At 46.5% G+C, this 5,517-nt stretch overlaps 1 pseudogene; it reads left to right on the plus strand.

Annotated features, from left to right (window-relative positions):
- The first annotated feature begins 212 nt into the window (after positions 1–212).
- Positions 213–5,517, plus strand: part of LOC102242751 — a 21,208-nt pseudogene continuing 15,903 nt past the window's right edge.

Here is a 5,517-nt window from a genome sequence, read left to right on the forward strand (position 1 = left end):
ATATATATATATAAAAAGAAGCTGAGAAGGGACCAGACTTCCAACGGCGTGGACGGGGCTGATTTGACTGGGACTGATGCCGACTCAGTGCCAAGGCCGACCGTCCAAACAGCCTGATCCAGGGGACTAGTTTTGCATCGGCGACATCTTTGCATCGGCAGCATTTTACTACGCAAGTGACCGAGGTATCCGCATGGAGTCAGCTGAAGAAGATGGCGACTGAGGCCAAGCAGATGTTAGAAAAGCAAGTGGAAGCTATGCTAGCGTTGGTGAACTGCCAGTTTTCTGTAAAATTTTGCGGGGCTAAATCTAAGGACTCCGAGTAAGATATCCTGAAAATGTTAACATGTTTGTAGTTCGGTTTTGCATTGGCATTGCTTTGTTATTAGCCAAAGTTTTGTTCTTTCTGTGCTTATGGTTTTGTTAATAGGCAGAAGTTTGTTTTGATATTTTGATTATGCTGTTTAGTTTTTGATAATGTAAATAGGCATGTTTAAAAACAAAAGAAAAGGGGGACATATGGGGCACAGGTATAGTGTTTTGTTCAGGTTCAAGCCTTGGACTGAGTAGAGGGCACAGTCCTCTCATCGCCACATGCAAGTCCCAGCTTGGAGGGCAGAGCCCTCCCAGCACAATTATAGCCAACAGCTGTAGTTGTAAGCTTGAGCCTGTGGTCCGAACACGTGGCCCCACGTGCCTGAGTGATAGACTTCAGGTGCATGTAATTGAGTGGGACTGAAACCCATGAGAATGCTGTAAACATCTTGATCACACCCCTACTTTGCCTCGTGGCATCTGCTATAAAATAAAGACACGGCTTGTGGGCGCTGGCGCTGTCCATCAGAGGGGCAGCGTCCCACCGAGACCCAGCTTTCATTCTCTTGTCTGTCTTTTCTAAGCCTTTCACCACCCCCACTCAGGGTCACTGAACCAGGCTGAGCTGGCATGAGTATGCCATGGCCGTGCCAGCTCCCCACAAGGGGTGAGGTCTCTTCAGTAGACAGTGTCCTAGCTGATCTGGTGGCATCTCTGATATCCCATCTCAGATGATATACAGGGACCCTCCACCCCGATCAAGGTAGGGCCTGCTTGGCCTGCTAGCTGAGTACAGTTTGTTAATGGACAGTAGATTGATTTTTGAGCCCTGAGCCCTGCTGGACCAGCTACTCTTACCCTGGCCTGACAGCCGGGGCCAAACCAGACAATGGTCAGTCCTTGGACCACATCTAGGCGTGTCCAGATTTGACCTGCCAGGCCTTCCAGGGCTAGAGGAGACCTTCCTGCATGACTCTGACTAACAGGCTACTGGCTCTGTGTCGCATCACAACAGAGCTTGTTGCCAGGGCAACCTCCAGACCTGGTGGTCTGGGATCTAGTGCTTTGGCCTCTCCCCACTGGCTTCTGGCACAGACACTTATGGAGCAGCCCTCCCTGGCTCAGGGAGGCTATGATGGAGAGTAAGGCAGGAGGAGGCCCTGTCTGGGCCTTTGAGCTGCTCAGCCTGGGGCGGGGGAGAGCAGAGGAAGTAGATTCCTTGGCATTGCTCTCTCCCTGGGTCCTGGTCTCCTGATTTCTCCAGCAGGGACCCTACATGGCCACCTCATCACATGGACCAGGGTCCCAGGCAGCAGCATGGGTACCTCCCGAGCTTTTCTCACCTCCTCTCCCATCCATCACCACAGGCTGAGCCTCTGCCTTCTCTCAAGCCTCTGGCTTTCTCCCCTCCCCAGTCCCCCCTGCCCTCAGCCCCAGGCCAGCTCGGGCTCCCTCCTGAGCCCAGTCTGGATCACAGCCCAGGCTCCCCTCTAGAAACCTCTGGTCTCCAGTTTCCAAAGTGGCCTCACATGGATCCAGCCCCTCCCTCGGAAATCCCTCCCTGGCCTCCTCATCACTGTCGGTCACGAATGAATCTCGCCTTCCCTCCAGTAAAAGCAAAGTTCATGCAATCGAACCAATATATGAATTTATTTATAAATTATATACATCTGCCATCATACAAGTGTTTTGGATAAATTATAAAATATATACCAAAAATAGAACCTGAAAAAAGAATAAAAGTAAATATTATATTTAAAGGTTTGTTTTCATTTTATTAAATGTCCTAAAAAAAGTTTCTTTCTCTAAATACATTATTACTAAAAATTGTGATTATGTCTTATTTTTAAATAAAATTTTGTTTTAGTGATGCAGTACACTTATTTGAGAATCTGGTACTAATTTCTATTTACCTTTTCACCTGATTTAATGTCTGTTGTAGTTGGAAAATATACCTCACAAGCCCTGGCCAGGTAGCTCAAGCTACCAATGAATGCACAAATAAGTGAAACAACAAATCTCTCTCTCTCTCTCTCTCTCTCTCTCTCTCTCTCTCTCTCCCTCCCTCAAATCAACAAAGATTTTTTTTTTAAAGAACAATAAATCTCACAAAGAGCCAAAGCACCCCATGGAAGAAGCGTGTTCCTGGCTGCACTCACTAAATCACACGGGGCGATTTCCAGTCCTGTGCAGAGGTTTTTGTTGAAATTTGGTTTAACTGATCTCAATCTGTTGTTACTGGAAACTAATCAGAAAGTGTTATTTTAAAAATAATTTTGACAGACGAGTTCAAAACCCACTTAAACTAACTCTTTACAGACATGTGCCTCATAACGATGTTCCAGTTAACAACAGACCACCTGTGCGAGGTGGTCCCGTAGATCGTATTGGAGCTGAAAAATCCCTATTGCCCAGTGATGTCGGAGTCACATGTCATAGTGCACATATTACTCACATGTTTCGGGGGGAGCTGGTGTGAACAAACTTACTGTGCTGCCCGTCGTATAAAAGTACAGCACATGCAATTCTGTACAGCACATAAGACCTGATGATGATAAACAACTATGTCACTGGTTTATGTATTTACTATACTTTTATCATTTTAGAGTCTACTCTTTCTACTTATAAAAAAAAAGTTTGCTATAAAACAGTATGCCCTTGCCCTAGCCAGTTTGGCTCAGTGGATAGAGCATCGGCCTGCAGACTGAAGGGTCCTGGGTTTGATTCTGGTCAAGGGCATGTACTTTGGTTGCAGGCTCCGCCCCAGCCCGGGGCCCTGGTCAGGGCACGTGCAGGAGGCAACCAATCAATGTGTTTTTCTCTCATCAATATTTCTCCCTGTCTTTACCTCTCTCTCCCACTCTCTTTAAAAATCAATGAAAAAATATCCTTGGGTGAGGATCAAAAAAAAAAAAAAAGACACAGTATGCCCTGTTATGCCAGCAGCAGTCTCACCCATGTCATGTTTACCACGTTTCTTGATTGCACCATTTTCTCTTGTACTTGATTTAATCTCATGTTGTTTTGTAGAGCAACATGCTGTACAGACCTGTAGCCTAGGAGCAATGGGCTACACCATCTAGCCTAGGTGTGGAGCAGTCTATACCATCTAGGTTTGTGTAAGTGCACTCTATGATGTTCACTCAACAATGAAATCACCTAATGATGCATTTTTCAGAACTTATCCTGGACGTTAAGTAGAGCATGTCTGTACATAGATTTTTTTAAAAGGTTATAAAATTTTATTAAATGTGTAGATGTAACAGGTTGTTCTAACATTCACTTCAGTGATAAAATAATTCCAAAACATCCATCTGCAAAGTACTGTCTCTATCACATGAGTTCCTTTCCAAGGTGGTTACTTTTTTTAATATACATTTTTATTGAATTCCAAGAGGAAGGGACAGGGCGAGATAGAAACATCAATGATGAGAAGAATCATCAATTGGCTGCCTCCTGCACACCCCTTACTGGGGATTGAGCCCAAAACCCAGGCATGTGCCCTGACCAGGAATTGAACTGTGACCTCCTGGTCGATGCTCAACCACTGAACCACAACAACTGGGCCAAAGTGGTTACTTTCTTACTCAAGTTTAAAACAACATCTTTACCCATGCGACCTTTTTTAGCATCTGCTAGATAGTTATCCTTGTCACAGAAAGAGCCAGCATGTTTGGGTCATTTGTTTTTTCATAAAAGAAAAAGGTAAAACTCATCTTTAAGGTGGTAACTCTTTTCAGTATTGAGCTATAACCAGCAAATTTCTACATGGTACAAAAAAAAAAATTATGTGCCCCTACCTCTATCCATAGTAAGTTTTGTAAAGATGCTCCATTTGAAGACTTTGTTTTTATAGAATGAAGTGCCTGGATGAACCCTGTGGCAGGCTAACTGAAGGCCTCGTGGCGGGTGGGGAGGGGGCAGCAGTTGCGGGGGGGACTATTGTCAACCAAACCCACAGGGAGGAGCCCACGCTGCTTCCTCAGGAGACCTGGGATGTGGGACACAGGACCTACCATGGTGTGGACAAGGTGAGGGCACTGATGTCAGTCTATTTATTAAATACTAGTAGAGCTTAAATTTTTCTTCCTTCCTTAAAAAAGATAAATCTAAATAAAAGTTCTAGAATGTTCTTTCTACATGAACGGATCCCTTGTGCACCCCATTTTGGACACTTCTGGACTGTTCGACAGGGTCGTTGGCCATGCTCACAGCCCCTCAGGATCTGTTCCTCCCACCTGCTTGGCTCCCACATAAAACCAGATCCAATGTTCCTGAGTCCAACACACATTTTTGTGTCTTTCCAATGCAAGTCTTTTTGCCTGATATACCCGTCTCTAGTGGACTGGCTTAAAAACCTATTATTTCTTCAAAAGCCAACCCCCTGGCCACCCCTCCATAACGTCTGTTCTTATTCTCTGGGCAGAGTCATTCATTCAGCTACTCATCACCTATTTAGTGAGCATCTACTATGTGCCAGGCACTGAGGTAGGAATTGCTGGGAATACAGCAGTGAACCAAACAGATAAGAATCCCTCCTTCCAGACACTCACATTCTAGTGGGAAAGAAGTTGATGTTCTAGGGTCAGTCCTTATTTCATTTACCCACAAGGCGGTTGGCCATTTACAAGTGTGTCTGCCCACAAAAGCATTTGCTCCTAAGAGCAGGGTTTCTGAGCCTGAGCTCCAAGCACAAGTCCTAGCCCAGAATAGGGGCCCAGTGGATAGTGGTTGGAATGAAAGGGTAATTATACAGGGGGGTAACCCTTGTCACTACCCCAGCCGTGGGCGAAGATCTGACACCAAATCCAGACTGAGGTCCTTCAAGCGCCTGAGTTCGCCACAGGCTGGCCGGTCACTCCGAGCTCATTCTCACAAACACCACTCCTGCCAGCCTCCTCCCTGCTCCTGTGAGAAGGAACTGCACGGCCCCCTGCGGCTGGCAGGAACCACTTCCACCTCCTAGTGTCCCTATATTTAGCCGTGCGCTGTGACCCTGCAGCCCTCTCTTCTCCATGGCCAGAGGGAATTGCCCAGGCTTCTTTGATGGCCTGTTTTCCCAGGCCCTGTGCCTGCTTCCCAGACCCTTGGCCTCTCGGCAGGAGGTGGGGCCCCAAGCCCTGGCCCCTCTCAACTGGCAGGTTCTGAGAATCTTAAAATAGCACCAGCACTTGGCAAGGAGAGACAGCCACCTGTAGGGAC

This window comes from Myotis brandtii, unplaced genomic scaffold (genome assembly GCF_000412655.1).
Source record: "Myotis brandtii unplaced genomic scaffold, ASM41265v1 scaffold244, whole genome shotgun sequence".
Classification (NCBI taxonomy): domain Eukaryota; kingdom Metazoa; phylum Chordata; class Mammalia; order Chiroptera; family Vespertilionidae; genus Myotis; species Myotis brandtii.